Here is a 26472-nt window from a genome sequence, read left to right as displayed (position 1 = left end):
ACAATTAATATTGTCAAAATGTCCATACTACCCAAAGTGATGTACACATCCGATACAATCCCTATAAAAATCCCAATGGCATTTTAAGCAGAAATTTTATTTTTTTATTTTGTAATATATTTTTAATGTTTATTTATTTATTTATTTTGAAAGAGAGAGAGAGAGCACAAGCAGGGGAGGGGCAGAGAGAGAGGGAGAGAGAGAATCCTAAGCAGGCTCGGCACTGTCAGTGCAGAGCCTGATGTGGGCCTTGAAGTCACTAAGCATGAGATCATGACCTGAGCCAAAATTAAGAGTCAGATGCTTAACTAGCTGAGCCACCCAGGTTCCTCTTAAGCAGAAATTGTAAAAACAATCATAAAATGCATAGGTAACTGAGCAGACAGTTCTCCAAATGGTCTTATACAAATGGCCAACAGGTATATGAAAAGATGCACATTGTCACTAATCATCAGGGAAATGCAAATTAAAACCACAGTGAAATGTCACCTCACACTTGTTAGGATGGTTATTATCAAAAAGGCAAGGCATAACAAGTGTTGATGAGGAGGGAGAAATTGGAATTCTTATACACTGTTGGTGGGAACATGAAATGGTGCAGCTACTTTGGAAAGCAGTATGGAGGTCCCTCAAAAAATTAAAAATAGAACTACCACATAATTCAGCAATCTCATCTCTGGTTATATATCCAAAGGAAATGCAATCAGTATCTAAAAAATATATTTATACACCAATGGTCATTGCAGCATTATTCACAATAGCTAAGATATAGAAGCAACCTAAATGTCCATCAATAGATGAATGGATAAAGAAAATGTGGTATATAAATACAATGGAATATTATTCAGCTTTTACAGAATAAGGAAATTCTACCATTTGTGACAACACAGATGAATACAGAGGACCCTATGCTAAATAAAAAAGCCAGTCACAGAAGGACAAATACTGCATGATTCCACTTATATGAGAATTCTAAAATAGTCAAACTCAAAGAAGCAGAGAGTAGAATGGTGATTGCCAGGGGCTGGGGGCAGTGAGTATGTTTCAGTTTTGCAAGATGAATAAGTTCTAGATGTCTGTTCTATAGCATAGTGTCTATAGTTAAAAGTATAGTGTTGTATACTTTAAAATATGTTACAAGGATAGATCTCATGTTAAACATTTTTACCACAACACACACACACACACACACACACACACACACACACACACAAAGTTTTGGAGGTGATATGTTAGGGTCTTGATTATGGTGATACCATAGGTATATACATAAGTCCAAGCTCATCAAAATGTATACATTAAATATGTGGCATTTTTTGAGTATCAGTTATATCTCAATATCACTTTTAAAAATTGGATGGGGAATTGCCCATGATTTTTGTTCTTAATCAGGAGAATAAACTTTTCCATAAATCAAACCATATTTCTTTCTGTGCCTCATTGATTTAAAAGAAAACACCTGATAAAATGTAGCATTAGCTTTGAGAGTCTGTCCTTTGAGGAATATATGGAAAGGAGATATTTTAAAGGTACTGGGCTAAACAATCAACAGTATTGCCACAGCAAACCAATATCCTTATTAAAGGGCCTATCTAAAAATATTTCATAACTTGTTGCCCCAAACCTCAATCCAGCTACTGATCATTATAAGCCTCCTTAAACTATCTAAATAAGCAAAGACTAAGTGTACTGTGTATGGGATAATATTGCAATTATACAGACCAAAATGTTAATAGACAAATAAAAGCTTAATTAGATAGCACTACCAGCAGCACTCAGTGAACAGGAACTCTATACAAAGTCAAAATGGGACCACTACCTGCATAATAAACTCTGACACAGGCCAAGTTGAAGTGCTAACACAGGTCACTGACCGAGCCATGCTCTGGCCACAGGATAAGGTACAACACTGGCCACTGGCTTAGCTCCGCAGAATATTCCTGATAGGGGCTATCGACAAAGACAGAACACTGAGACTGGCTAAAGCCAGAAATTACACTTTGGGCTTACTCTGGCCAGATATGCTCCCAAATCCTGTTCATATGCTCAGTTGAAATCCCAGCCACAATTGATACTCTCATATTGTCCACAGATGAAATGCTAACGTTGCTCTCAGACAAAACTCTGGGGCACATCATAGGTGATGGTGTAAAATGGCAAAAGACTAAATATTAAATTTAGACACTGTGCCTTAACACTGACCACAGCCAAGAATCCACTCTAACCATGAACACTAATTGTAACTTTACCTGATAAAAGACTGAACATAACTCTTGTTCAAATTCTTGTTTAGCCTTTTCCAAGACAACAAAATCAGCATGAACAGCATCTTCTGGCAGAGCCATAACTGGTCTTTGTTGAATTCCAAGCCTAGAAAAAAAAGCGATTCCAATGCTGACCAAAAAGCGAAAGTCAAACCTTGAGCTGAGCCCTATCCTTGGGTGTCTCTCTGAGGCTGGTCCACAGACAGCACTAACAAGAATAAAACCTCTTCTTACATACAGACTAAATAGTAATACTGGCTAAAATGTGAACCCAAATCTTGTACATTGGCTTCACAATGAGATATAATCCAAGCCACGCTGGACTAATGACAGCTTCCAAGTGAACTTTCATACCAGTCAAAGACTCTGATCCTTGACACAGATTGAACCATAGCTATACCTCTGGGGACTGATGTTGATGTCAGACTGAGCCCTAAATTTGGTACCAGGGTCCTCTAGCAAGGGATCCACACTGACTTGTAAAGATAGCAACAGAATGATTAAGCCTTAATCTAAGCAAAAACTGAAGCCAAACACATTCCACATTCATAAACCTGAACCGTGGCCAAGACTTGAGTTTTACACTATCTGTTGACAAAGCCTTAACCTTGGCCTACTGATTGATCTATAAATCCAATCACACTAACATACCCTGGAACATTATTTCACAAATTTGTGTTCTTATACTCAGTTATTTTTTTTTCCTAAATGTATTTTCAAGCATACTTTTTACCCACAATAGATCAAGAGTCTCACCTTTGTATGTGTAATACACATATACACACATATCCATTCTAATAAGACTTGCAGAAATATTACTTGTCATAGCTATATATTTTCATTATTAGTCTTGTTAATTCATTTTTTCCCTATTAGAATATGAGCTCCAAAGGGAAGGGATGTTATGTGGTTTTTTCCCCTACTTCTCTGTTCCCAACACCTTGAATTATGCCTGGAATGTTGCAGGTACTGAACGAATATTTGTTGAATGGATGAATGAGTAGTTCCATGTTACTCTTCTGTCCTCTTGTTTGACCTCTCTGTGTTATATTCTAATAGTTACACTTTATTTTCTCTTGGTTCGCCTATCTGGCCATTTCTTCTCAGCCTCCTTTGAAGGCAAGGAGCCTTGACTTCCTCTACCTACTACTTGAATATCGTTGTTTTCTAGGGTTCCATTCTTAATCTCTGCCCTTCTAAAAATTACTATTCTAAACACTCTCCAAGTGAAATTTAATCCATATTTATTTATTTACTTGCCAGCTATATACTGTTGTCTCTCAAATGTTTAGTTCCAACCCTGACCTCTCTCCTATGCTTCAGACCTACACCTCCTAGCAGCCTACTGGGTATCTCCACCCCAATGCTCCATAGACTCCTCAAATTTAAAGTGTCCAAAACTTAATCTCTCCTATCCATCACAAAACTTGCTACTCTTTCAGGCTTCCCTAATTAAATGAGTGGTACTACCACATACTCAGTCTTCCAAATCAGAACTTGAGAGTAATAATAGACCCCTTCCCTTTCCTTACTTTCCATATCCAAGTTATCACCAAGTCCATCTGATCATACCATGTCCTTGCTTAAAATCCTTTAATGGTTCTCCACTGCTTTCAGGTTAAATTTTGAACTCATTGACATGGCCTCCTATTCCTTCCTGTTCTAGCTCCTGCAACGTGGAACATCTTTTTTGGGGAGTAGGGGTGGGGGGAGAGTGTTCTCTGCACTCTCTCACATTCTTACTCCTCAGTATGAAATATGGTTGACCTCCCTACCCCAAATAGCTTACTAGTCCTTCAAGTCTCATCATTCAAGCATGGCTTCCTCCAGAAGTGGAATGAGTTCTTCCACTTCTATGGTCCTGTAGAACCGCATGTAGACCTTTTTAGAGCACTTTGCACAATGTATACTCTCTCTCCTGTCCTAGATTGTGAACTACTTATGAGCAAGGGCTGTTTTCCAATTCTGTAGCAACAGTGCCTAGTCTGGAGCCTTGAACAAAGCAGTTTGCTGAGTAAATTATTCAATCTATTAAGTCCATTTATTCCTTCACTTCTCTTTTAAAATTTTAGGCAATTAATTACCTTAGCAAAATGCAATTCCTCTTTCTTTGCATTCATTCCACTTGTGAGTGAAAAGGTTGTTCTAATGAGTAAAATTGTAGTAACCCAACTGTAATGATCCTTTCAGCTATTAAGGATTCACCTCTGGAAAGGAAAAAAAAAAGTCAAAAATTAGGAGTAAAATTAGCCTTAATAAGCCACCATTTTCCTCAACCTTTAAATCACTTGAAAGTGCTAGTGGTCTCCATCTATTTATTTATCGGGCTTATTAACACATCTTTACTAAACAATAGTTTCTTAAAGAAATATACATTTATTTCTTATTATTCAAGTTGTATTCTCTATCTGTTCTAAATTGTTGCATGACATCAGTGATGTGGCCACTGTTCTTCATGGCAACAATGTGGCTTCATTATGGGTTAAATGGGATTCTTCTGGGCTGGCTTTGATCACATTTATATGCCTATTATGCCCTACTTCAAAAGGAAAAATATGGTACTCAATTAGAAACACAGTATACATTTTCTCTAGGACCTTGGAAGTGATTCTAATGCAGATGGTTCACACAGAATACACTTTAACAGTTTTAAAGGACCAGTTACAATTCAAAGGGAAAAATGTGATACCCAACTGGAAACATAGTATACATTTTCTCCAGAGCCTCTGAAGTCATTCTAATGCAGATGGTTCACATAGAACATACTTTGACAGTTTTAAAGGACCAGTTACAATTGTAAGCTTATCGGAACATAATATTTTTAAAAAGTCATTCAATCAAAAGTCAATGAGAATTTTAAATCATGATATAAAGCGCCCCCCCAAACGCTAAGAGCTTAACCAAAAGGTAAAATAAATCTAGAACCTTCATCTAACCCCACAAGCACAATCCCATACCCCAAGAAGGTAGATTCTGTAGGACAGTACACCGCAAACTACAACACCCAGAATACCCTCCTCCATCTGAACTCAGGGGACGATCGGACTGGATGGAGAAACTGTGGGTATACCGAAAGAAGTGCCTCGACTTCATCTCCCACAATCCCCTGCCTTCACCTGAGTCTCTCCGCCAATGCCAATATTGGATACCCCAGGAAGACAGCCTCCAGCGACCTGAAACTACATTTCCCATGAGGACAAGGGCTTGGGCCTCCTGCTTCCCTGGTGACCAGTAACCAATAAGAAATGCTGCAGCGGCCGCGATGTGGGTGAGAGTCCAGCCCTGGGCCCGAGTGCCGGGCCCAAGCCGGCTAGCGAGAGGCGGGGAGTTCAGAAGACAGTTGCGTGGTGTGGGGCGCGGCGAGGGCACTACGCTCTCAGAAGCTGTCACGCCGGCCCGATTTTCCGCGGCAGTATAAGGAGTAGCCCCTTCGGTAGCCGGGGAGCTGGAGGTCAGAGAGGCAGAAAGCCCGAGCGGCTGTGGTTGGGGAGTGTGGGACCGAGGGGCCTAGGGAGGAGGGTGCTTCCGGGCCGTTGTCTTCGGCGCCCGACTCCGCCCAGCTCCGCCTCTGCCGGGGAGGGGGTGCCGGGCCTGGGAGTCGGGGGTGGGCTGCTGAGCCCTCCGCGCCCGTTTCCTGGAGCTTGGAACCTCGGGAGCGCGCGCTCTCTATTTCTCCACCTAGTCTGCAGTCTTTAATCCCCCAAGACGCTATCGTGTATCCTCGCTCCCGTCCTGTACCTCCTCTGAGATCTGAAGTTAGGGTTCTTGACCAGGGTCTTCCCTAGGCGGCGTCTGGACTCCCCTTACTACTTAGAGGAGTTGGATGATCTCTTTCCTCGCTTCCCTCAATTTACATTTCAGATTTGGGCACACACCCTTTCTAACGTACACACTCCCCAATTTTCTCTGGGGGTGTGGGAATTCCTCGCACGCTCAGGGCGTGACTTTTTGTCCAAATTTCACTTTTTGCTTCCTTGCTAGTGATATAAAGATCGTCGCCATCTCTTTATTGGCCCTTCCAACCACCCGCCCCTGCCCTGACCAGATCTTTGGAGTGGAAAGGGTTTCTCCTTAAAGTTCAGTGCAGTGTTCTGGTGAGAGTCAAAGGCAAGTTAGACCGATTTTAAAAACCAAGCGCTATCGAGGTTTCTAACACGACTCATAACAGCACTAAGGTTGAAAAAGATTTAGGGGGCACACAGACTGTGGAATAAAGTAGACTGTGCGAAACAGACTGTATTAATTATTTTATTATTACAAACGCGTGCAAAAAGTTTCTAATACTGATGGGCTTGGGGGTTGATATATGTAAGGAAGGTCAAGCCTAACCCTGGAAATGCTGTAGTTTTGAAATTGTCATCTTCCAGACCAATCCGGGTATGCTTTCTGGAGGACTTGAATTTTAATTTTGGCTCCAAAGGAGTAAATGGGATTTGAAATGGGCAAAGAGGAGGGAGAATGTGCTCTCTGGAACTGGCGTTGGAATCTGAGAAGGGTATATAGAAGAGGGAGCATTTTTATGAAGGGTGGGTTTGCCTGACTGCAATAAAAAGGTGTCATGAAAGAGATTGGGGTCATAATAACAGGACACTTTAAAGCATCCACACAATTTGGATATTATTCTGTATCAAATAAAACTAAACACAAAAAATTAAGATTGGGTGATTTTTGTTTTTTTCATCCTAGGGGAACCTGATTTGAGATCATTTCTTGGAGAACACAAAGAAGTGTGGTGGTATGTTCCAGGTGTGAGTTTAATTTATACCCAAGAAGAACTTTACCTTATAGACTGTTCTCTTTGTGGCTATTCTTAGCTACACTTCTATAGTTGTCATTTTAAAGCCTGGTGACAAATTTATTAAGAAATGTATTTGCTCTCCTTATGCATCATATTATCTGAATTGTAGTCATTTCATTGGGTAACAATAATGACTCCTATTTATTGAGCCCATATAATGTTCCAGGTGCTATCATAAGCACTTTGTTGCATTATCTTAAGAGTCTTATGAAGTAGGTACTATTTTCCCCATTTTTCTAGAAGAGAAAACTAAAACTCAGAGAAGGTTGTTTAACCTACCCAAAGTCACATAGATTGTAAGGAGTTGAGCTGGGATTTTGGTATATAGATTTCTGGCTCCAGAGCCCATGCTCTCTCCACCATGGTTTGTTAGTCCCACTGTTCAATTTTCTTCTTGACTTTCTGTTTGTGGTAAGGAAAGATTATTGTCAGGTGTAATTGATCATCCTGGCAGAAACCCAAATGATTCACTTTTAGTCTCTATGTCAGTATGTGTATGCTGTAAAGTGGCTGCCAAAACTGAATTAGCTTCACTGTTATTGCAGCCGTAGCTAATTGTGTCTTCCCAAACTATATGGCTATTTCTGAATCAGGTGATTCTCTTTAAAAAACGTGCCTTACATGTAAGCTATTTGGGCCTAGATAGTCCTTTAGGTTTTATTTTATTATAGCTTTTATTTTAAGTGACTTCCTAGATCACTAGGTCTCCTCCATGACCTTTGCTCACAGGGATTATTCAGGATGCAACAGAGTATGAGAGCTTTTCCTGGGTGTAGCTGGGGAGATATATGCCCATAATTCTGAGATAATGTAGCGTGTAATATAACACTAAGAAGTACAAAGTGCTATCAGAAGAATAAAGGAAGCAGTGACTAACTGTAAGGGAGAATCAGGGAGAAGCCTTCTGTGAGGAGGTGACATGACAGGTCTTGAAGGATAATGAGTTCACCAGGCAGAGAACAGTAGAGGGGAGGCATTCCAGATTAGAGAGACAAGTCTGTGAAAGACATTGGGCTGTATAAAAGCAGAGCATGTCCCTTCAATATTTTGGAATTCAGCATGACTAGGGTATAGCTTGTTTGGGGAAATGAAGGTATAATGGTAAAAGAGTCTGGAAAGATACATTGGGTCTGATTTGTGAAGTTCCTTGAATGCAATGCTAAGAAATTTGGATGTGCTTCCATAGGCTATTGTTTTTCAAACTGTAGAGCATCTGCCACTGGTGGTTATGTTGTACTCCCACAAACATTTTAAATTTCAGTAATTATATATTCTAATGTGTCTCATAAAAGGTAAAGCTGAACTACGTCTTTAAATGTAAGGTTACATAGGAAATGGCTTAGGAAAAATGTAAAGTGAACAAGTTTAAAGTTGATTTAAAGACAAATGTTAAGTAAATAGTAGTACCCATGATGTGTGACTATGATAATACTCAAATGACTCAAATTTGGGAAGTACTGATAGTAGACAATAAAAAACATTAATATATTTTAGAAGACAAGCACCATGATGAGGTTTTTACTTTAGAATGTACTGGAGTGGGCCATGACCAGTTAGGAAGCTAGAGATGACGAGGACCCAAGGTAGCCACATATGAGAAGAGGCAACAGATATGAGAGCCATTTAGGAAGTAGAATTAGTAGGACTTGGCTGACGGGAATATTATTATTCTATCAATGTCATCAGAGTTATTTTTTAAAAGTCTATATGTCACTTGCCTGTTATCCTTTAATTCTAAGATGAGCATATTATTGCTCAAATCGGGCCATGTACATATATGCATTAAGGTAACAGTGGAGGCTGTTTTCACAAATGGGTTTGGATTACACACAAGCATCCTCACTGCCTTACTGAGTGTCCTTAACACCAGTGGCACAAATTTCCAAAGCACTGGTAAGGAATATGAGCATGATCTGTGACCCTTACTCATCTGAGGAACTCCTCCTTCAAGACTCAGCTCAAATATCAACACCTCTTTGAAGCCTTTCCTGCAGCTCTCCCCGCCCTCCCCCACCACACACAAACATATACAAGCATACACAAAACAGTGTTAGGCTCATGGCTTACATAGAACCCTGCACTTACCTCTGTCCTAGGCTGTACCACACTAGTGTACCAGTCTGTGGATGTGTCTGTCTCTCCCCAAGACTATGAGCTCCTTGAGGGCAGTGGCCAGGTCTCATTCATATCCACACCCATAGCATCCAGAACAGCCCTTGGCATGTGGTAGACACCTAACAAATGGTTATTGGATGAAAAACATGCATAAACATGAATATAACTCAGAACTTTGGTACCAGAATGCCAAATGTTACAAAAAGATTAGCTGTTTGCTACATTAGCTGCTTTGGCTAAATAAAGCAGTAAATTAAAGTCACCTGAATGCAGAACTTCTCTAGAGGTTTCTTTTCTTTTCATTTAAACTCCCCCCCACCCCGACTCTCCTATGGTCACCTTACCTTTTTCTTTCTCATCATTTATCCACCCAGCCACCTGTTCCGTAGGCCTGCTCATTGCTTTGCTCCTCTTGACATAGTTCACATTGCTGCCATCCCAATACTCTGCCAAGGATCCGTCCCTCATTTCCACCTACAATCCAGTTGACTCCATCCTTGAAATCACTCTCAAATGGGTCTCCTACTTACAGATACTGCTAGTGGGACTGTAATTTGATACAGCCCTTCTGGAGAGAAATTATCAATGTGGATTAAAAATATTAAAATTGGACATAGCTTTCAACCTACCACTTCAACTTCTAAGGCTCTATGCTAAGGAAATAAATGTGATGTTTCCAAAATTTTATTTCTCAGGATGTCTATCCCAGGGTAAAGAAGGAAAATAGCATTTTAAATGTCCGTAATACTAGAGATTTTGATTAAATCAATTATCGTGTATCTGTAGCATAGATTACTATACTAAGTAGCCATGTAAGTGGATGTTACTAAAAAATATTTAATGATGTTGAAAGTTGTTTATGATATATTAAGAGAAAATTCTCTTTATAAAGTTGACAAATCCCAGTTTAAACCCATACACATGTACATGGGCACACACACACACACACACACACACCCTATGTGTGCATACATAGGAAATCATTATCCTATAATGTTAAACACAGAAAAAAATTCAACAGAGGTTTGCTATAAATAGTAAGATAACATGAGTCCTATTTTTAACCTTTTGCATATTTTTTTAATCATTTGTAATAGAGTATTTGTTACTTAAAAACATGTTTTCCGCATGTGTCCTATTATTATTGCCTTAGTTTGGGGTACACCGCTCCCCAGCACACCCCGCAACACACCCACACCCACACACCCCCCCACACACACACACCCCTTCTAGACTGGATTACTACTGTCTCCAGCCTGCTTTCCTTCTAATCCATTCTCCACCAGTGCTGACAGAATGATTTTTCTAAATCACAAATCTGAAGCTATCCAGCTCTGCCCATTGTCCTCGAGATAAAATCCAAACTTCTTAGACTAGCTTATAAAACTTTTGAAAATCAGCTCCCTGCTTTTCTCTCCAGTGTCACTTTTTCCTCCTATGGTTTACTTTTTCTTGGTGTCTTAGGCCAGTACCTGGCGTATAATAGGTGTTTACTTAATGCTAGCCAGATGTTGATGCATATTGTATGGGTTAACTATTCTGTGCCAGGATTTCATTTCATTCTCATAGTAAAAATATTAAATACATACAGTAGTTATCCCTATTTTACAGATAAGGAAAAATAGTTAAATACATAAAAGTGGGAAGAAAAATCATCATGATAAATAACATTTTTCAAAGGAAAAATTAAATCCCCCCCTGCTGTATAACACAGCTGTATTTGTTTTTCTGCAGCCCCTGCCAATCTTAGCATGCACACAGACTTTGTTCATTCCCTTGGGCAAGTTATATGTGACCACGGCATAACAAGAACAGTCCAGACTGACATGATCTCACCATGTCACAGTTCACATTGTGCTAATGTACAGAGCTCTTTTCTTTGTGTACATAACACTTCATGCAGGACAGACAGAAGAGCTCCGATTGCTCTGTTTTTCTTTCTGTTTTGAAATTCTATGTCTTTAGGGATGGGGATGTCAGTAGAGAGCTACAGAAAACTGTGATAGAATTGAATGTACAAGAAACAATGTGTCTCATGGGAGCCAATGTCATTGGTTAATTTATTTTTTTAAATGTCATGTAGATGTATTTTCCAGCAATCTCTCCCCAGGGAAGACCTTGGTTGAATCCAACTGTTAATCCTATTTACAGAATGCAGCCCATGCATGCACTATATTCCTGCATTGTTAAGTGATTTTAGACATATGTGGTGGATTACCATAACGACATACAATCAGGTGAATATGGGATATCTGATTTTCTCTACAAAATATATTAGTGTTCATATTGTCATTCAGGATCCTGCAGCGTGGGCTTTCCTTCATTTGCCTTACAAATAATTCCCATTGTGCAAAAATGGATGCTTTTAAAGGACAGAAGTCCTAAGCACAAATCATTTGAATAAAATGACTTTACTTTGTAAGGAATTGTCACTGTTAAATACTTCAAGAAAAAGAATCTATAATTCTCTTGTTCCATGAACAAATAAGTTGAACATAGAAATTACAGATAGAGTTTCAATTCATTTGCCGAATTATTGTGGGCTTATTATGTGCAAAGCACTCTGTTAGACACTGTCCTGGATACATATAAATACCTTCTTGTAATGCCTTCCAGACAGAGAGACAGAGACAGATTGATCTCGTGTACATACAAGAATGAGTGTGCAAGAGGAAATGAAAGAGAAGATTTTAACAAGCAGGCTTGTCATATAAGTGAAAATCTACGCGGCTGAAAGTTGGGATATGTACCAGTAGGGACTTACTCTTTTTTTTTTCTCTTTCCTCTGTGGGACACATGGGCAAAAATAAGCTACCAGATAGCTGATAAGCAAATGTTCTACTTCTCTGTTTACAAACAGTTTGAGAGAAGGAACAGTGACTTTCTGTACGTCTAGCCCTGCACAAGCCTGCTAGTGATGTTTTGAGAGTTATGACTATGTCAGCTTCTCCAGGGTTTCTCTCTGCTGCAGAGATTTGGCAGACACCTCAGACAAATTTTATGTCTCTTAAATCTTCCTCAAGCTAGGCTTGGCTCATAGATTTATATGTACAACAAAAACGCGAAATGTTTACCAGTTTGACATTTTTGAAGATCAAAACAGACTAAGTTTTTTTTAATTCCGCATACACCTCAGTTTAGTCTACAGAAGGGGCTAATTGCTTTTGCTATTTGTTTAAAAACAGCTGAAATGTTTACTTTGCAGAAGTGGCAATGGATCATATGTCTAAAGATTTATACTCCAAGCCTCAGTGTTGCTTCCTCTTTCTTGTGCCTACAGGCGTCAAGTTTTGCCAAAGTCTTCATTTTCTTTTTTCTTTTTTTTTTTTTTTTGCCTTTACTGATACATAATATAAACCAGTGCAGGATGGGAGGTGCTAGGAAATATATTAGCAATCTAGGAGAAAAATAAAAGATCATTTTTATTAGCTCTGCTCGGCCCCCTTTTTGGCTCTCAGTTTTTCAGTGGTTCCTTACCCACAAAATATTGTTCCTTGGCATAATAATGACAGGTGAGAATGTGAACTGGGGAACTTTCAGTGACTATTAACAAGTCTGGTCCAAATGTATCTGTAGGCAGAGCACAAATGAAAGTTTGGCTGTAATTCAGAAGAATCAAAACACTGTGTGGAGAATGTTATATAAACAACTTTCCTTCCGTGCTGAATTATGAAAGGTAACGATGGGGAAATCCCCACTAAGGGCCCTTCCTGTCCGCTCTAGCTGCCCTTCTTTTTAGCCAGCAACAGCTGCCAGTAAGAGCTTCCTGGGGTAGAAAGGTCCCACAGGAAGACCCCATAACCTGTCCTCCTACCACTTCTGCAATCAAGTTCTCAGACATACTTCACTGGGATTACTTTGGTCACACAATATTCTAATTTTTACCTTTCAAGAGATGCTGAGTTTGAATTCAAGGAGCACTTGATATTCAAGCTCATTTATTCAATAGACATTTGAGCACATACACAGGACCAAACCCTATGGTAAGTGCTAGGAGTACAGTGATGAACTAGAAGTAGTCCCTGCCTACCCTTAAGGAACTCACAGTTAAGTGGGGGGAGATAGACACCTAAATCAATAATTATATTACAGTGGGAATAGTATATTACTCTAGAAAAGAAATACCCTGGAAACATGATGGAGGGAAGAATTATTGCTGGAGGTGGAGAAGTCACAGACCAGAGTCTACCTGTTCTGAATCACCAAGGATGAGTGGGCATTGCCTAGAAACAAGGTGGAAAAAGATGTGGTAGGCAAGGCTTCCAAGCAAAGGGACCACCGACACATGTGAAGCAGTCACATGTGTGAGAATGGATACTTTAGGAAAAGGTAAGATACTGTGTGTGAACCACTGGGACTTGGGTGAGGGGGACAGGATAAGAATCTGGAGACAGGTCTGTGTCCGGTTGGTGAGGGAAGTCTGCCTGCTAAGGAGCTTGGCCTTTATAGGCAGGGGGGAGCCAGCTCAGAGTTTTAAATGTGGGAATCGCATGATTGGATTGGAAGATTGGCTTTATAGGGGGGAAAAAACTAGAGACAAAGTCCACCTTATAGTTTGGCAGTCTTTGAGAGGTCTTACCCTAATCACTTGCTGCTATTCAGCAATACCGTCCCCACTAGGTTTTCTTTCAGTATCCAAAAATCACTTTGAACAACAGTTTCCTTCTACACATACGACATACCTTCCTGTACTCCTTCGCATGTTGCTTAGCTGAATATTCATTTTTCCAACTCAAATCAATGATCTCAGTAGTGATTGGGGCTTGATTGCCATGAAGGAAAGCAGAGATTCAAAGCTTAGCAACTTAGTTTAAAAAACTGTATGAGGCTTATTTATTGCTTACTGAGTCAGCAGGGCTAAGCTGAGAGCTGGGCAGCTCCCCTCGGGAGCTGGGGGAGGGAAAGGAACAGAGGCTGAAAAGATGACAAAGTGGCTGTTAAAAAAAAATGGGTAGCATCCAGAATGTTGAAAATCCCTAAAGGCCACATCCAGATATGGGAAATAGAAGGGTCAGAAGTATATGAATAGAAAACAAATATGTGTTGAAGTTACCTGTGCTCAAACAGATCATTACTATGTAGCCAATGTGTTTTAGAGCATGTTCTTTCCCTGACTCAGATACTGTAAATGGTTTCCCATTATCCATAGGATGAAGTCCAAACTCCTTAGCGTGGCCTTCACTACTTTCCGTAGTCTGGCCCCAATCTACCTTGCCAGTCTTCATACTTCTCTTAACAGAATTTCTCTGCTCTAGCCAGCTACCCTTTCAGACGCTGCTTTGGCATTCCCTCACCTGCACTGTGAGTCTCAGGACAGGGACTATGTTTTTTGTCTCTGAATCCCCCAGAATGCCTAGCATAGTGCGTCTTGCATATAGTAGGCACCCAAGGTAGATCTGTCGGTTGATTATTGCCCCCCACCTTCATTCTTTCCAATTTCTCTACTATTATTGACCCAATATCCACTCTACTAAAAATGGCAAATGAGACATTAGGTAAAAGGGGCCAGTGTTCAACAAACTATCTTTTAACTTTCTATTTTAAAATCATTTTAACTAGAGAAAAATTTCACAAATCATATAGGACTGTCATCTGCCATCCACTCAGATTCACCAATTTTTTAACATTTTGCCTGATTTCATTTATGCTTCTTTATATAAATATGATATTTTGTTCTGAAATATTTGAAGTTGAAAAAGCTATACCCTTTACCCCTCTCCTTTATCCTCAACCTTTTATGATGAAAAAATTTAAATATACAGAAAATGTGAAAGAATTGTACAGTAAATACCCTCTATGCACACCATTTAGATTCTATAATTAACACTTTGTTCTATTTCCTTTATCACCCATCTCTCCATTTATACAACTTTTTATGCATTTCAAGTAAAGTTGCAAACAACTGTGCATTTTTTTCTAAATTCTTCAGTATGTATGTCATTGACTGGATGAACAAACTACTTTATGCTCTGAAATCAACCAAATCATCTTGTTTTAGCTGCATTTACTGTATTGCCAAAACTCCAGTCTACCTGTATATCTTAGATCTATTTGGCCATGGAACACATGTCTCTTCAATTAACTTTTAGATGTCCCTCTACTTTAGCTAGTGCAGTGCCAGACACACATTCCATAAATACGACTGGTTGCTCATGAACAGACACAGAGCTAGAGCCATGAAAAGAATCACAGTAAAACTAGAATAAACCAAGGGCGGATGGGAGTATATGGGAAGTGGGCCACAAGGGAATGGGAGAGAGAGAAGCTAGGGCTTGAAGAATTAGGGGAAGAAAAGGGCCTTAGCCCACTTGGTACTTCCAGCAGTACTTCTATCTGCTACTTTCCAACCCTCTATTTAGAAGGATAGGTTCTAGGGAACTGGAGACAATTGCTGCTCAGCAGACCACATGACAAGTCTCCTTACTACTACTTAGGCACTGCCAATTAGTATATTCATGGAGCGTCATGAATATGCTAATCTACAAGATGCAGCTTAGAGGGTATGGGTGGGCCACTGAAAACTTGATTCACACTAAATCTGTTCTATAGGCCAAGGAGCACTTGAGTTCAATGAATCCTGTTTTTCTTTTTCTTTATAACCTTTCCTTTCTTTCTCTGTTGCTTATGAGTCTGAGGATAGCTCTAATATATGTTTATTGAACAATTTTATGTCAAACACTGTGCTAGCTGCTATCACATCATTAATGCTTTACAACCACTCAGCCAGGCAGGTACTACTTCTTTTCCCATTTGCCAGATGAGAAAACTTGAGACTTATAAGCCAGGATTCTAGCAACTGAGGTTTTTCTTACTCCAGAGCCCAATGGTCTTAACCACATGTCTGATGAAATTTTTTAAAATTCTCAGGTCAGTATAAAGGCAAGGATTTTTTTTTTTTTTTTGCTGTATTGACTCAGCAGGTAATTTATTCACTGAGCAAGCCCAGTTGAATCACTGAATTAAGAAGGAATTCAGTCATTCAGAATTTAATCATTAGAGTGTTAGTATAGTAATGGATTCAGATTGCTTGAGTTCAGGTCCCAGTTTTATCACTTACCAGTTGAGTGAGAGGAAGCAAGTCACTTAACATCAGTAAACCTCAGTTTCCTTACATATAAAATGCAAGATAGTAATATTGAGCACATAGCTATGTTGTGAGAGCTAATTTAAAAAAATAATGTATCATGCCACGTCTGGCATACAATAGGTGCTCAGCATATTCTAGATGACTTTCTTTCCTTCCTTTTTCCCTTTTGGGGTCAGACCACGCACCTGTAGCTGTCCTTTGAAGAAAACAAACTGCTCCTGGAATGCTTTTTGAAGAGAAATATTCTGAAGAGGAATATTAGGCTGACTATTCCCAAGGCTAAGCAAGCACAGTTGCCTAACTCCTATGTGAGCATGTTTCAAAATAAGCTAGAAACAGAAACCATTAGGAGAGTTGTAGAGGCCCACCTCCATGATTCCTAGAAATTAGGGCCAGATTGTGACAAACGTTTTCTATTTTGTCACGAGAGTAAATGTCACAATTGTCATAGACCATTAGACCTGGGATATTGATAATCACATCCCAGCTGTTCCAAAGCAAGCAAGCTGGGATTGAATGAGTATAAGTGACTGGACCAAGGTCAAACAGTAGAAAAATCAGGAGAATCCAGTTCTCCCGACTTCTTATCCAGTGTTAATTTTATGGTTCCTTTGTGGGTTCTTAGGCAGGTGAAACCAAGTCTTGATGTGTGTGCTTTGCAGGAATGTGAACTGATTGGACTCAAGGGTTTGGTACAAGTTTGATCGATTCCAAAAAGTTGAGAGCTTTTTTTTTCTCTGCTTGAACTCAACTCACTAGTTGTTGCTTTCAAACTGTTAGCACTTCTTTTGTTTGAGGTTTAGCAACTTAATGTTGTTTCTCCCTGTTTTAGGTTCATGGTTTGATTCACATTCTTGGTTCTTTGAAATCTTCCACAGGGGCATTTGTTTTGACAAAAATACTTAGAATCTAACTAAGGTGGTTAGCAATGGGAATTCATTTGAAAAGGACAGTGAGGCTTGGTGACGGCTGCTGAGAAGGAGCTTGGGTGGATTAGGGAACCGTTAGTGCTTACATTCTGGAGCTTGAAATCAGGATAATGGAAACATTGCAGCGGTTCTTGGTGTATATGTTAATGTGTTTGTTTTTATCAGGATGCTCGGATGCTTTCAATTCCATTCTTGCTAATCTGGGTTGAAACTGCTGCCTCCTACTTCATTGCCTTTTGATGTATGCTCTCAGTCCTGTTCTTGATGCGATCCTCATCTTTGGACTGTGGGAAGGAAGCTAACAAAAAATTATCTTCCCTGTACTTTTCCCTTTACTTTGAGTGGCCCTTCTGAAGAACTTGTGGAATATGAATTTCAAGCTTATATATGTGGAAGAGTTCAGTTGCAATGCCCAAAGACAGAATTCCTGATTCTGAAATACAACCTTTGTTCCTTTCTTACCAATGTGGTTTTAAAAATCTCAGGCAAGTCTCCTTTGCTGAACCTGAAATGGGGCGACACCTTTGTTAGTGGCCAGCCATACCACAGTCAAGGCTGTATGTGTGTGTGGGGGAGGTTTGCAGTGAGGAGGCCTTTCGAGAACTGTACCCCGCCTGCCTGACTTTCCACATGCCAAATGAAAGTGAGTTTTGGTGCTAGGGCTGTCAGTGCTTTTTCAAGCGGTTGACTATTTACTCATGCATTTAGAAGGCTAGGATAGCGACTGTGGTGGTAAAAAGGCTATTCTCAATACCTCAAAAAGCAAGAATTTTCTAGGAGGTGAGGTTTTGGGTGAGTCCAGCTAGTATTTTTCTGCTTAAAAAAAAAAAAAAAACTTCTCACTTTAGATTCATTTGCTCTTCTTACCTCCTTTCTCTTCCTGCTTCCTCTCTCCTCCCCCGCAACCCTCCCCTCCTGTTCCCCTTTTAATGCTTCCTCCCTTTTAGCTACCAGTCACCCAATTCTTTGTGAATTATATTATCCATTTCCCCCCTTGATTTAACATAGATTTTGGATACATATTTTACTGGCATTTTCAATATTGGCAATGACATTCAAAGGGGCAATTAGAAAGTTTTCTTTCTTCTCACAGGAAGTGGGCTCAACACTTGTTTGCGAACACAGATGGTATTAGAGGGGGCCAAGGGGAGCTGACATCTGATATTTCTGCTATAGCGCCCACTTTTTTTTTTTTTTTTGTTTTGGCTGCTTCAGATTCAGCCCATGTGGACAGACACACACTTGGGTAACCACCATACAGATGGAAATCAGGACATGTGGGATTTGGCTGAACCAAAGGTCCCCAAACATTGCCTGGATCATTTAGTGCCCCAGGTGTGGCCACCCCAGGACTTCATGTGCTAAAATTGTGTCCCAGCTTAAACCAGCTGGTCACTGTATATATAGTATCAAGGCAGCTTGGAGCCTCATAAAACATGACTTTGGATTTTTACCTTGTGGATTTAGATTTAGCTAATCAACCTGAATCCTTCCACACACCCTGGGCAATGAGGATATACCAAGTTAAAAGAAAGATTTAACAGAAGGTGATGCTCATTGTCCTGTAGCTTGCATTCTAGATGGCACATAATATTAGACCATACAAAAACAACTGAATTGACTTTCCAGAAAGCAAAGAAGAAATTAGAGGCTTCAGTTTCTTTAATAAACTTTTGATGTATTATGTATCAGATTTAAATTTTTTTCTTTTAAGACAATTTCCCTTCTGTGGCATTTTAAGAGCAAACAATATTTCCTTCCAACTTTAAAATTGGAAGAATTGAGAATTATTTTCATGAAATTATATTGGGTCTTTCTTTTTACTTATGTGATAGAGGTGCCTGACTTCAGCCATTTAGGCAAGATTTGTTTTGGAGTATAATAATAATAATAATAATAATAATCCCATACAATTTTATAACCCTCTATGATTTACAAAAGGGTTTTCATATCTATTATCTCATTAGCTCTTCATAGCAATCCTGTGAAGTAGTCAGGATAGGTACTTAGATATAAGTTATGTCAAACTTATAAATAAGGGAACTTAAGCTCAGAGAAGTTAACTGACTTGTCCAAGGTAACACAGCTAGAAAGTTGTAGAACTGAAACCTGAACCTAGGTTTCCTGATACCCAGCCGCAGTATTCCTTCAGTTGTGTCATGTTTCCTTCCTAAGTGACTATCTCCTTTTTGTTTCTACTCATCATTAATCTTGAAGTTGGTCTAAAATATGTGCTTCAGTTTAGGAGATGAGTAAAACTGAAGCGTTTACAGGCAAAGTGCCTTATTAAGGCTGTCTATGGAGAGAGTTGTGCATATAGCTCTTAGCTTTTCATCTTGACTTTAACTATTTTTAGGTATACATAGGTTGTTTTCCAGTGTTTAATATATGTCCAAAAGTTGTGTGATCCAGTGATTATAGGTGTGAAAGCTGCACCTGGGGAATGGGGTTAGGGATGAAAAGTTGGCTTAAAATAATTAGCTTCCTGCCTTTTTGTTAAAAGATGTCATGTTCAATATAATTTAATTTCCTCATACTTCCTTTGCTTCCAGGCTTTTAAGTACAATTCTTTAGGGGAAATTAGCAAATGTTCATTTTGAATGTTGATTTCTCGGGAACAAGAGTAGCTAGAGGAAAGAGAAAGCAGAGGGGTGACTTTTCATGCTCTGTAAGTGTGGGGAAGCAGTATTTCATTTGGAGCTGTGAGCTAAGATTTCTTCTAAGGCATGCAAATCGTAAAGTTCTGATTTGTCAACTGCATGCTGTTTCTTTAGGCACTGATGTATGAAATCCCGAACGAATTCTCCGATGAACATACTGCTAATTGCTTCTCCACCTGCTCTCCAACCTCCTCCTCCCCACCCCCTCCACTCTCAATTCAGCCTATAAGTGTCCGTCATTGGAGATGGATGGTGACACATGCAGTAATAGCAATTCATAAAAGCCAGTTCCAGCCCTTGTCTTCAAGGCTCCTGGATTTTCCACTGCCTGCTTTTGTGTAAGTGAAGTGGATGGAAGTGCTACTGGCATCAGAATCTACCTCCCTATGCTCCGTTGCTAGAGCTCAGTTGCTCGGCTGGAGCTGAGCTAAACAGAAGCATCGGATCTAAGCTGAATTGTAACTAGGTTTTTTTTTTCCTCATTGGGGGTGTGGGTTAGGGGTAGTGTGTAGTGGGGTTTGGGGTGCTTTGGCTTTTCTTTTTGTGGAGAGAAGAGGGTAAGGGGAGAATAACTCACGGTAGGATACAACGTGAAACAGTTCCCTGAAGAGTGTCACGATGTTCCTGGTACAATATACAGGTATGGTATGTTTTATTTTATCTGAAATTTCCCTTTTGTTTAAAGTGCACTCCTCTCTTATTTTGCCTCCAATTCAACTGTACTGAAGGACAAATAAGGTTCTAATGAGCTAAGCAAAATAGCTGCATGAAACATGCCTTCCCCTTGCTATAATGTTTATAGCAGATTGCTATGTAAAATCTGGGTTTTCTGTTAAATTGTTAGTCCTGATCCCTTAATTGTGCATGCTTCTCTACTATATTTTTGTGTTGAATTTCTCAAGTCTCCTGTCTGCAACTGGTAGTATGCGATATAGATTAGAGTGTTTGCACAGAAGACACAGTGCTTTGGAAGCAAAAGGCAATTTTTAAACACTTAGTATGTTGTGTTTCTCTTGAGTGTATTAACTCTTGGGTTTGTTAATTGGTTGTCTAGATTTGGGGTATAGTTAAGAGAAGGGAAACTTCAAACAGGAAGCATTCCAGAACACATTTGTTTTGGTAAACTTATTTTTATTTCATTATTTAACTCAGATTGATGAATATTATATATTATTGTTGTTTGGTCTCTTGGTAGAAAAAAAAAAAAGTGCTGGAAACAACAAGGCTAAAAATGCCAGCACCAAATCATTTTGTATTGTAAAATATCATTGGACCAAAAGTGTTCCTTAAGTATTCTCTTAAGCTTTCAGAAACATATTGGTCCATAATAAAGAACTTGAAGACTGATAAAGTATTGGCGAATGTTTGTTTTAAAGGCTTCTTACACAGCAGTTAGACAGAAAGGATCCTTCCAAATGAAAAAACCTTAAGAAAGTTTCAGTTTCCTGCTGAACAGAACAGAAGCTTAGTTCCTACAACTATGTGTTTTGAGAAGTTTAAATATCATTTATTGTCAAGGATTCTCACCCCCATTCATGCTTTATTGTCCTTAAAATATTGTGCTCCTGTGCTTAAGAGCTAAAAGATCATGTTCTGTTTTGATGCGTGGTTTGACAGTTGATTTCGCTCCTCATTAATTGGACAGCATGCAGATGATGTGGAGAAGTGAGTGAGTGACAGTATTTCAAGGTTACGCTGAAGAGCATACAGTGAACCTTAGTGCCTGGACCAACAGCTGCTGAATTGAATTGTCTGCAATTAAAGCAACAGCAGGTTTGTGTAGTCTCCCTGCAGCCTGTTTATTTGAATTTATAGCTTCAGTTTCTTCTTTGGGTAGCGGTTGGTTTGTTTCACTAAGTGTTGGAGAGTTGTGCTTGTTGGATGTTTTCTCTACCCTGATGCATGCTTGACTCCAGAAGAGCCATTTCTGTACATTTTTAATGTGAGAAGTTCGTGTGGTTTTTCTCTTTGGATTAAAAACACAGACTATCTTGTTTTCTCTACTACAAAAGCAAATAGATACATTTCATGGAAAATATTGCTTGGTTCAATAAATACAAGTTTCTCATGGACCTGTATTACTGGTTTAAATTTCTGGCAGTGAAAAACGTTGGACTTTGCTATGCTACTGGATTACTATATCTGGGAAGAACTTCTCCATGCTAATAAAAGTGCTTATGTTAAAAAGAGAATGATATTATCTCCTTGCCATCTCTCAATTCCAGGGTGACCTAATGAATGATGTCAAACCCAACTAGATGCCTTTTATGACTGAATTTTATTTGCATGCTAATAATGAATACATGTTTAATTCCCTCATGGTTTTACTCTATTAAAAAATAACTTATAGTATAGTTGTTGGTTATTGACTGATCCTGGATGTGGTGTAAAATATTTACACAGTAATTTCACATATACTGGGTCAGTTTATCCTCATAACAACCTGGTGTGAGGGGGCAGTGGCATTATGATATCCATTTCAGAGGTAGGGAAACTGAGGCTTCAACGATAAGTAACTGGCCTGAAGTCTCACCTCTAACAAGTGGCAGAGGCTGAACTCATAGGTTAGATGATGTGATTCAAGAATCTGCTTTTTCTGCCTCTCAGCTGATGGATCCAGGGTAAATTTGACTTAAGCTACTAGTCAAGAAAACCAAATGTACTCATTTACTAAAAACAAACAAAGAAACAAACAAAAAACAATGTCTTATTTGAGAGCACTCTAGAGATTTTTTTCCCCAAACTATGTTAACAATTTTATTTTAATACGTGGGTGCTTTCCAGATTAATTTTGCAGATGCATGAAAAAATTAGTGATTTTTGTTTTTTTAATGTTTTTTTTTATTTTTGAGAGAGAGAGGGAGAGAGAGAGGAGGCAGAGAGAGGAGGACAGAAGGGGACAGAGGATCTGAAGCAGGCTCTGTGCTGACAGCAGCAAGCCCGATGTAGGGCTCAAACTCGTGAACCGTGAGATCATGACCTGAGCCAAAGTCAGAGCTCAACCAACTGAGCAACCCAGGCGTGCCAAAAAACATTAGTGTTTTGATTAATTTATACATCAATATGAATGAAAGTAGAACCTTGTAAAACTGGGGAGAGGATTAAAATGTCCAATCAAAAAGGTTAATGTGGAATATTTTCCTTCTAAAGCAAGCTAGTTTGTCTTTAATATTCTGTTCAATAAACATATACAGTTTTCATAAAAATATGTGTATTTTAAAATATACTGGCCATGAATGTGAGGTGCTATATGTTTTAAAATTTGCGTATTTTATCTAGATCAACAGAAAAAATATACAGCTAACTCCATTTCACACTTTTGTTTCTGTGTATCTTATCTATCTACCTATCTAAATAAAATAGACCAGATTTCTCATCTTTCCAAATTTCCAAATAGTTTTTTAATTTTAATTTCATTAGTTTAAAGGGGAAAAACATATTTTCTGTCCCACTGAAGAAGGGAAGACTGTTTAAAACTGTGTTATCCCTTCATTTGCTGAACCCACATACTTGAGTATCTCATAGTCGTTCTCTGGTAAAAACAATTTTAAAAGCCTCTTCAGGAAACATTCTTGAAGCAGTCATTCTTAGCTCTGAATTTAATAGAGACTATGCCGTATACTGGGGAAATGACTTGATGCTCACACCATAGACAACTCTTCTTTAGTATTTGACAAAGAATATTTGAGAACGTTGCCAAGAACCTGAACCAGAGATTGGGCCAATATTGTTATGACCTATTTATGAGACTTTTGGAAAGATGGCAATGGATAGATATATTGTCTCAGATGCCAGGTAATTAGAATTTATCCTTATCTAAGATGGTATCTTTACACTTTAACATATCTTAATGTAAAGCTATTCTTATATTAATCCTTTCTAGCAAAAAGGAAAAAAGGATGATATAAAGCCCTCTTTATCATTCTTTAAACTTAAATGGAATTTGACACTTAAAAAAAAAATACTGGAGGGAACTTGGGGGAATGGATCAGGGTTAGAGGGCAGGGAAATGGAAAACCAGGCAGGTGATTGGAAGCTCCAATTTGGTTTCAGGTGGCAAATTTCCTATGCAGTTGAAAGCTCTGGCCAACACCCCCTCACCCCATTCCTCTTTCTGGGAACAAGCACTCTAAATATAAATGAAAAGGAACTTATTAGGACTTTTAAAAAATGTTGACATTTTCTGGTTGGAGAAAGAAAAAGTCTTTCATCTGCAAAATAATAATTTTTTCCCTGTGCTCTTTGAGGCCAAGAGAAATTAGGGAGTAGATTTGTAGGTTCGGGCTGTTAAGGGAGCTGAAGATGGTTGTCTGATGGATTTTTCCCTTCAGTACATGTCTGAGAATGTTGTAGGGGCGTGAAGCCAGGTCTTATGGATGGGGGTATGAGGGCTATATGCATCAGCCAGTGGTGTGCTGGAGCCAGCTTACACTAGCTTACGTAAGGGGATCACTAAGAATATCTATAAATTTAAAAACGTACTCATATCTGTCCCTTTCCAAAAAAAATATTAAGATACTCATTATGTATAATAATTAAGGCACTCTGTGCAGGACAGTATACTGCAGATGCCCTTTGGTATGCTGAACCATACTGATTGCCATCGCTTAGATATAGCACTAATGCCTTCAAGGGATGTTGAACATAGAACAAGTAAGCGTGTCCCCCACATATACACATAATAATAGCTAACATTTATTGAGTGCCTACTATGGATCAGACCATGTTACAAATGCCTTGTATGTATATAAACTCATCAACTTTCACAGCACTCCTATGAGGTAGGTAGTATATTTCCAATTTTACGGGTAGGAAAAGCGAGACACAGAGTTTAGGTAATCTGTCTACCAGGCCACACAATTACTAAGTAGCAGAATCAGGATTTGAACACAGGAAGTCTGTCTCCAGAACCTATGCCCCCTAGCTACTATGCAGTATGTTGTATATCTTTAAGGGCACTTCACTGAAGAAGCTGTTTGCCCCTCATGTGACACCCGTGTTCACATATCCCATTGTCCATGCCTTTGAAAGACATAGAAAGTGTAGAGCTGTCTGCTCACTAGACTGTGGGAAATCTTTCTTTTTTCTGACCCTCATTGCTGGTATTCTATTGCCAGAGTCATGGTGGATCGTTGCATCTCCAGAATCTTCTAAATACTGCCACTAGAAATGTTCTTTCTTCAAATTTTCAGCTAAAACAAAGTCTCATGTTCTGTTGCTTCTCTCTCGATTCCCAGCTTTTTGCAAGAACAAGCATTGCCAACCAGAGGTGCAGTTTTTCTTCCAAATGACCAAATCATAGGACATCTTCCCTGCATCTTCTCTCACTCCATTTTATGCCTAGCTGTTAGAGTGTTCTTCCTAAATGCAGATCTTATCATATGACCTTTTCTCGTCAAACATCTAAAGGATTTGGTGGTGGTGTTTTTTTGTTTTTGTTTCTGTTTTTTCCAAACAGGCATTTAGGACCATTCGTGGTCTGGTCCCTGGCACCCAGAATGCATTTGTCACTTCACAACTTTCCTTAAACCCTGTTCACTAACCACTCTAGATCACTTCTAGGTCATGAGGTACACCCCAAATTTTCAAGCTCCTGAGCTTTTCCTCATGCTGTTCTCTAGATTTTAATTGCCATTCTTCCACATCCCTGATGATCCTAGAGCAGCTCAACATTTAAAGTTCAGCTCAAATGACACCTGCTCCTATATTATAATACTTATTTGTGGTCTGTTTTCCCCCACTAGACTGAACTGTTTGAAGTTAAAAAAACTTATTTTAGTAGTCTCTTAGCACCTAGCCTTTTGCCTTGTATATACTTAACACTTACATGCAGTATTTAGGTCTTCAGAAACTGCACCACCAAAGTTTTTCTCCTCTCCTGCCAGCTCAATATTCAAAGCTGTTCCCAGAGCTTCAGAGTTCCCGAAGCTGAATGGCTAGATAGCTTCTGCCCCATAGATATTATGGAATATTCTGTTCAGAAGATTTTTTCTGTGTCTAATGTGTCTATATTCTTGATTTTTTTTCTTTGTATTCACCTTTGCTCAGATCTACTATGCCTTGAAAACTCCTTCTTTTGCCTTTGTGGAATATTTTTGCAGTTTTGTAGAGAGACAAGGACTTGCCTGGTACACATATAATCCATACAAGAAAATGAATCAGAATTTGTAAATTGATCGTTGAAAATTGTGTTTAGTGACTACTTGTGTCAGCATTGCCTAGTATATATGTTTAAAATGCAGATTCCTGGATACCCATCCCAGATCTACTCAATCGTTCTTTGAGTTGTCTGCTTTTAGCAAACACTCCAGATGATTCTTCTGTACAACTAACCTTTGAGAACCACTGTCCATGTCAAAAATAAAGTGTTAAGTCCTAATCTGTATTCTCTGTGGATATGAATATTAATTACATTGTAGAAAAACTATCATTAGAATTGTTTGAATTTTTTGGTCTGACATTTGAATTTTTTGGTCTCTTGGTGTCTAACCCAGAGCTGTCCAATAGAACTTTTTGTGATGATGAAATTTCCTGTATCTTCATTGTCCAACACATATGGCTCTTGAGTACTGAAATGTGGCTACTGCAAGTGAGGAACTGAAATTTTAAATTTAATTAA

General features: G+C 39.0%; 1 protein-coding gene across 1 annotated transcript in view; it reads left to right on the top strand.

Annotated features, from left to right (window-relative positions):
* Nucleotides 1-5544: 5544 nt before the first annotated feature.
* ENOX2 (ecto-NOX disulfide-thiol exchanger 2) overlaps nucleotides 5545-26472 on the top strand; it is a 263903-nt gene continuing 242975 nt past the window's right edge. Inside the window, exons 1-2 of the mRNA XM_049644290.1 lie at nucleotides 5545-5715; nucleotides 6951-7010. The gene's annotated coding sequence lies outside the window, so the exon portion shown is untranslated. The remainder of the gene's footprint in view (nucleotides 5716-6950; nucleotides 7011-26472) is intronic.

The sequence above is a fragment of the Panthera uncia genome, chromosome X (genome assembly GCF_023721935.1).
Source record: "Panthera uncia isolate 11264 chromosome X, Puncia_PCG_1.0, whole genome shotgun sequence".
Lineage (NCBI taxonomy): Eukaryota > Metazoa > Chordata > Mammalia > Carnivora > Felidae > Panthera > Panthera uncia.
Note: the sequence above shows the minus strand (reverse complement) of the source record. Positions and strands in the feature narration are given on the sequence as shown.